The sequence below is a fragment of the Balaenoptera acutorostrata genome, chromosome 17 (assembly GCF_949987535.1).
Source record: "Balaenoptera acutorostrata chromosome 17, mBalAcu1.1, whole genome shotgun sequence".
NCBI lineage: Eukaryota > Metazoa > Chordata > Mammalia > Artiodactyla > Balaenopteridae > Balaenoptera > Balaenoptera acutorostrata.
Genome location: NC_080080.1, coordinates 77,289,194 through 77,297,067, shown reverse-complemented (window position 1 = coordinate 77,297,067; position 7,874 = coordinate 77,289,194). Strand labels below are relative to the sequence as shown.

Genomic DNA, 7,874 nt, shown 5'->3' with positions numbered 1-7,874 from the left:
GAGGTGACCCACAGCTCACTGTAAGACCAGCTCAGCAGGTCTAGAGACCCCTAGGAAAGAAGAACCAGCCATTCAGAGAAGGCCACGTTGAATACTCTTCATGTGAGTGTGTAGATTTCTCAATGATGTGGATTTAACCCTGGAGAGAGGGGAGGAGGAAGGTGCCTGGTTTCTACTCTTGCCTCTCAAGAGAGTGGGAGTAATTAGATCCCATCTTGGTCAAAGTGGGTGGAGTGTTTACCTTGTGGTACCCAGGTGCTGATGACATTAGAACGATTGCCTCAGAAAGCCGAGATGGTGGTGGAACTTAAAGCCCAAAGGCCAAGGTAAAGATGACCATGAGAGAGAATATCCTTAGGTCACTAGCAAGACACAGCGGAATCCAGATGAAATCAGGTTTGCCAGGAGGCCCACAGGAATGGCTCAGCACGGAGACTGTCTGAGGCGGCGGGTCCCCAACCTTTTGGGCACCAGAGACCGGTTTCGTGGAAGACAGTTTTTTCACGGACGGGGGTGGGGTGGGGGGAGATGGCTCAGGCGGTAATGCAGGCAATGGGGAGCGATGGGGGGCGATGGGGAGTGATGGAGAGCGGCAGATGAAGCTTCACTCACTCGCCTGCTGCTCACCTCCTGCTGTGCGGCCCAGTTCCTAACAGGCCGCGGATCTGGTACCGGTCCTGGGCCCGGGGGTTGGGGATCCCTGGTCTAACGGATGGGCATACAGAGCCCCCCAATTTCCTGATACTTGGAGCGGGCTGTGGGGTCAGGCAGGGCAGTTTGTGGAGCTACGATGTTTGAACAGCATAGTTTGAGGGAAGTTTCCTCCTTTATCTGTAGTTTCACAGACTATATTCGTCCATTGGCTATACTTCCTTGTGGTCCTGTCTATAGAAGAGGAGAAAAATCCTGTTCCTCTACCTATCTTGGGCTCTCCATCTTGGACCCTGTGAATTAGACTAACACAAAGGCAGATTAACGAGAGAACAAAGACAGAAGTTTGTTTCCATGCTTAGCACACACACATGGGAGCACTCAGCCATGAGTAATTCAAAGGGGTGGTTAGAACTTGGGCTTATACAGCACATCAACAAAAGAACAATAAATTTTCAGAGCAGTGACAAAAGAAAAGGATTTTGAGCTTCTAGGGGTGGCAAATACTGCACAGGCAAATATGGAGAAATTAATTGTGGATAAAGGCTGGTTTAAGCAAAAATTGTTATGCAGATTTCTCTGGTGCCACCTCTGGGCTAATAAGGGTCTAGAATTTTCTCCAGTGATCAATTTCTGTTCTTCACGGTAGAGAGGGAAAGGAGGACACTTTTGCAAATATATGTCCTACTTTTTAGGCATATGGTGGTGGGGTGAGGACAGAAAACTTCTTGTACCTGCTTCTCAATTGCTTTCAGCTCAAAATAATCCTTATGTCAAAGTGGCATGGGTTTGGGGTGGTGTATGCTGCTTAAAAGATAAAAAGATAAAGAATTATAAAGTCAGGCATGACTACAGTAATCGACAGAGGGATAAACATGAAGATGTAACATATGACATCAAATACATTCTAAATAAACAATGATAGCACAGGGACTGTGAAAAAAAGAAAAAGAAACAGAACTTGAGTTACTTCAATCCTGCCATCCCATAAAAACTGACAGTTGTAGATTTCATTTATATCTAAATTTAAAACAGTGAAAGGCATGTTTTTACTTGGTAAGTGCAAATTTTAGTTTATGCGTGAAAAATTTTGCTGAATTTGAATAATATCTTTAAATTAGAAATTTGTTTTTAGTCATTAAACAATGAATCAAGAAAATAAAGTGTAATATTTTTGATGGTTACCTAAATTGGACCTTTTACAGACTTTTTGGTTTTGTTATATTTTACTTAATATTGTTGTTTTTATGGACATGATTAGGAGATTCAACAAAATAAAATGTTTATTGTCTACATTTCTTTTCGGCCACCATTATTATTTGTGTCACTTCAATATTATTACTGAAAATAATTTTCCTATAGAGAGGAGAGGTGTTAAAAGTGGTCCACACCCTAGGTGTGCCACTACCTTCCACTTCCATCACTTTGTCCTTTACTGCATCAGGGTGGCAGCGGGCGATGGTGATGTGGCCTGGGCAGAACTGTCCTTGTCACAGAAAAGAGGGGCATTAGTGGGGTCCCAATTGCTCGAAAGTACTCTATTAAATAACTTTGGCATGATTAAAATAATTATTTTAGCAGAATAATGTTTTAAGTTAATTTAAATATAACAAAAGGACGAGGCAGAAGAAAGAGCATCAGGAAGGAACTGAACCGTAAATGTCTTCTACATCACAACGGCTTCACTAAAGGCTCCCGTGGAATTTCCTCCATGAGCGAGGGTTTCTCACGTGAACCATGAGAAAGCTGCCCAAAGTGTGTTCAGTTCTGATATACTTAGTCTGGAAAGATCAGCAGAAACAAGCATGAACAGTGTGTCTCAGACCATCCAGATAGGAAGAGGGTGATGCCAGGACAGCGGCCCAACAGCTTGGAAAGCAGCATGAATCAGGTCAGAAAGCTCCTGGTGGAGGCTTTTTGGCAGTTGTGCAATGTTGAGCTCAGGCTTCCAGAGTCAACTCTCCTCATCCTTCCAGCTGGCTCTGGGGAGTGAAAAATCAGTGTTTCCCTAAATCCAGAGCTGCCATAGACCCCTGTCCAAACTGGTTGCTACCCTTTCTGTTCCACAGAAGCTCTTACTGCCTACGGTCTCAGTCTCCCTTTCCTTTCAAAATAAAATATGTTTTCTGCATTTGACGTCTCACAGAACTCCTCTGAGGCGGGGTAGATAAAAATCCATACAGTATTTCAGAAAAGACTGGAAACTTGCTGATACCTAAGATTCTCCAGAACCCAATCTAGTTCTTAATTTTATACTGAAATGGAACATGCAACAGAAAAGTGCACAAATTCCAAATGAAGAGCCTGATACATTTTCACAAGGGGAATCCACCCTGTAACCAACACCACATCAAGAAGGAAAACATCACTAGCGTCCTAGTAAATCCCTCAAGTCCCGTTCTAGCAAGGGTAACCACTATCTTCACTTCTATCATCAAAGGTAAATTTTGCTGCAATGAAAAATTTATGGTATTTGTTGTGTATATTCCTATGTGTCTGGTTCTTTAAACCTAACACTATGTACGTGAAAATCATTTTGTTGTATTTGTTCATTTATTCTCCTTGCTCTATTCCATTGTAAGAATATAGCACAATTAATTTATCTGTTCTACTGTTATGGGCATTTGTGATGTTTCAGTCTAGGGCTATTACAAAAAATGCTGCTATGGAAATTCTTATACATGTGTTTTTGTTCACAGATATACATATATACCTGAACAGTAGGCATCTACCTAGGAGCGAAACTGCTAGGTCATAAGATGTGGCATGTTCATCTTTTAAAACTACTGCCAAACACTTTTCCAAAGTAGTTGTGTCAATTTACACACCCATCAGTTGTGTAGTCATGTGGTTGGTGCCTAGTGGCATTGAATTATAGTTTGCATTTCCCTGATGGCTAATAAAGATGATGGCCTTCTCATATGCATATTGGAACTTTGGAAATCTTCTTTTGTTAAATACCGTTCAAGTCATTTGCCTATTTTTCTATTGGATTCTCTGCCTTTTTCTTATTTGTTTTTTTTTCTTTTTTTTTTTTTTTTTTTTTTTCTTTTTTTTTTTCCACTGTGCAACCTGCTTCAGTGCCTGCAGCCTACGGGCAGAGGCCAGGCAATGGTTCAGGGCCAGTTTGCTCTGGCATGGGACACTATGAGAGGCCCAGGGGGACGGGCCTGCCATAATTCTTATTTGTTTTTATAATAAAAACCCAAGGATATGAATGACTCCTTGGTCAGATAGATACATTGCAAATATCTTTTCACAGTCCTTGGCTTGTCTTTGTACACTCTTAGTTACATGTTTTAATAAACTGAAGTTTTAAATTTCAATGTAAACCAGTCTGGCTCTTTTTCTTTATAGTTAGCCTTTTCTGTATCCTGTGTATTAAATCTTTGCCTTCTCTGACAATTCAACCCTCCAAAATTAGGCACGATGGCCCAGTATCTCATTTGGAAGCTGTTCTCCCTATGATGAGCCCTCTGAACTCAATTTGTCCTCTCTCCCCTCCCCCCAAATACATAAACACTGTTAACAGTGGTATCCGATTCCCTGAGTCTGACTCCCTTGCTTTGTCCCAACACAATACAGAAAATTCTCTCTTGAGCCTTTTACACATAATGACATCTCAAGCCACTAGACAATAAGTGTCTTATTGCCACTAGACAAAGAGAACTCCTGTACCCACTGGTCTCGTGTAGCTGCCTGTCGCTGCTTTTTTCTAGGAAAGAAGCAGTTGTCCCTACACTGACAGAAACCTGCCAGCAGCAAAGTCCTTAATCTGCTTTTTTTAAAATGTTCTTGCCCAGTAATGTGTTCTGAGATTTTTATATACAACCTGCCATACTAGAAGTCAATTTTTGCTGCATTTTTTTCACAGAGTAGGGTACATGGGATCTGGAATCAGAAAAATTTCTGCTAACCTACAGTTCCATCACTGGCTTTTTACTAGTCCGTGGGGGGACTACAGTACTTCAACTTTCTGAACCTACTTAAACTTTCTCCAACTGAACTTCAGTTTCCATCCCCTGTAAAAAGGGGGTGGTAATGATTATTTCACACAGTCTCGGGGAGGCTTACATGAGATGATCTGTCTGAAGATATTTGTATCATCTAAAACACACATACACCATAAAAACTGTCCATGTAATTGCTGCAATGATTAGGAATTTTAAACACTTAAATGAATTAGATTGATCATAGCAACTAACTATTTCTTGAATTAAAAATGTGTGAGGCACTGATTTAAATATTTTACATGTCTTAACTCTTTAATTCCCTCAACAACCCATAAGGTAGGTTCTGTTAATAAATTCATTCCTGGATAAGGCAACAGAGGCACAGAAAGATTCAGCATCTTCGGAGGTCACACAGCTAGTGAGGGCAACAGAATGGGAACCCTAGCAGATAGCTGCAGAGTTTACACACTTAAGGAATTATGTGATGTGCATGGCCTTGGGCTTGACTCATAGAGAAGCCTCCCAACCTATGATAAACATACAGAAGGAATGTTAGACCACTTGAGCGAGGGATGCAGCATCTCTCACAACTCACAGGGACGTGTTTTAGAAGATAAAGGGGAATGAATATAGGTTGAATGGTTACATGAAGGTACTGTTAGGTATTTTACAACCACATGAAACAGATATTTTTATCCACATTTCACAGATAAAAACAAAGACTTACAGAGATTAAATGATTTGGTCAGATTCACAGATTTAGGGGTAGCCTCAGAATTCAAACTCATACATAAGCGGCCCTTTCCCGAAGCCACATTTCTCAGGACATTTAAGAACTCTCAGGAAGGAGCGTCATCAGACTTGTTTGTACCTGAAGATTCAGAAAAAAGAGAAATTAACAAGCTGCTACTACCACTGCCATCAAATACAATGCAACACTAGTAGTTCTTATATCTCCAACAATTAGACATTTTTTTTTCTTAAATATAGCATTGAAACTGGTTGTAAAGGACAAGAAAATGCATGGGATCATCCTCTTGAAACAATAAAACTTATTGAACCGTGACAGTACTTTCTGTACTATGAATGACCATTCCTTCATGCTTTCAACCACATCAATGAAAACCAGCAGTTGCATCTGATTGTTCAACCCATTTCTGTCTGGGCTGCCTCAGAGCGATCCTAAATCAGATACCAGACCAGTTAACATTCCGGATGAACAGTCTCTCTGTAGTAGTGACCATCTGAACAGATATTTAATAATATGAGAGAATTCTGGAAACGTAATCAATGTGTCGACAAATGCATTAAAAACGCACTGAAGAGAAGTCACTAATTTATAAACATTTTTTTCCAGGATTACAAAACCTACCAGGAAAATTAGCAACAATGGCAATGAATTGTCCTTTGATTTTACAGGATTAAAAAAAAGGGGAAAGCAAATTCATTTTCCAGATCTATGTACATCCACACATATGAGAAATCAGAGTGTTTGTCTAAGAAGAGCCAAAAATATGTTTGTGTGTCTACAGATAATATGGGTCTGGTATTTTCTCCCCTTTAGCAGGGAAAGAATGCTACATGTGAAAATTCTTATGATTTATGTTAAAGATTTAATATATTTAGGATGCAGAACTGTATAATGTTAAGCTAGCAGTCATTTTATGACCTTGTAAAAGAAAACATATATTATTAATCAACAAAAAAAGATTTTTATTACAATATATGGTGAGCTTGATGGTGCCACTTGTAGGTTAAAGGTCGAGCTAAAAATAAAACCCAGTCACTTTACAGGGTTAGAATACAATCCATATCTTCATTCTACCGGGATGGCAAGACAAATCTGCTCTTGCTTATCTAGATATTATATTCTTTCTTCCCACAGCAAAAGGAAGGAGAGAGTTTACGGGGAAGAAGGCTAGTCCTAAAATACACAGATTTGAAATAAAGTAAACGAGTGGCTAGACTTCACCCTGATCAGTCTTCCATGAGTCTTCTAGACCTAGGAATCAGGACATGACAGCCTCAAGTCTTTGATTTTTGCAGCCATTTTCTGCTCTGCAGCCGCCATCACATCCGGAGCTTCCTCTGTCTCCCCTCATCTTCAATTCAGGGACAGCACAGAACGAGGAGCCTGCAGTAAGCCAGTTCTAGTACTTTCTTGTCCTTGTCTCAAGGCTGCCAGGATGCAATGCTGTAATTGAGCATCTACGCTGCCAGAGGCACAGGAGAGCTGATGGAAGTCGGTATGCCTCAGAGATCAGTCACAGAAACGTAAACAGCTACTTTTGAAACAGCAAGGTAACAATTAAATTAAGTGAAATTGCATTTTAGAAGTTACCTAGTATTTGAATGCAATTTGCAAACAAACTGGCAAAAGAAAGATTGGATTGAATAGGAGAACTTTCTGGAAGTCCTTGGAGATGGCCAAAGAAAACATTTGGGAAAGAAAGGTACAAAGGCTTGAATATAACTGAGTGACATCTGTGGGAACACAAGCTGAGCTGAGGGTAAGCAAGCACGGGATTGTAGAAGTGTCTTGTTGGGATAAATGTGCGGCAAGTTAGGAAATCTAGACTAGTGTTTTGGTATTCAAGAATAGGTAATGGGAAAATTAAAAAGGGAGTAAATTAAAAGTAAATAAATATGTGCCTCTATGGTTAAAAGATTGGTCCATTTTCTCTTTATTGATTTTCAAAATCAAACCATTTCCCCTTAATGGATTTGGGATTTTTTTTCTGCTGACGTGATCATGTTTATTGCACTCTTTTTAAAATTTCTTTTTACAACTCTTCAATAACGATGTTAACTCCTATTATACCAGAAAACTCCCTCCGCAAGCATGACTTACTCTTTTTCTTCTCTCCACCCCCCTACCCCATCCTGCCAATACAGCCCTGAACTTCGTTTCCTTTTTCCTTTTGTCTTAACTTGTATAGTAACAGCACACGTGAGCCTCCTTCATGGTGCACAAAGCAAATTCACATACACTACCCATTCATTCATTCAACAGACTCTCATTGGGACCATATTCTGCTAAGCACTCTACTCGGTATTAATAAGATAGAAACATCATATTAGGTACAAGGAGCAGGCAGGGTTGTCTTCCTTTTGTAGGCAAACTACACTCCCGAACAGTGACTGGCTGAGGTGAGTTTAATGGGGAAAGCATGGTACAGGACACCAACCCACTGGGGGCCGTTACTAATCAAAGGATCCTGAGTTCATGATTTAATCCCTTCAAGTCTCAGTTTTCTCGTCTAGAACTGG

General features: G+C 40.3%; 1 non-coding gene across 1 annotated transcript; it reads right to left on the bottom strand.

Annotated features, from left to right (window-relative positions):
* Positions 1 to 3,712: 3,712 nt before the first annotated feature.
* LOC130705570 (small nucleolar RNA SNORA42/SNORA80 family) lies at positions 3,713 to 3,841 on the bottom strand. Its single transcript, XR_009005853.1, has one exon. It is a non-coding gene; the product is annotated as a small nucleolar RNA SNORA42/SNORA80 family (small nucleolar RNA).
* Between the last annotated feature and the right edge of the window lie 4,033 nt (positions 3,842 to 7,874).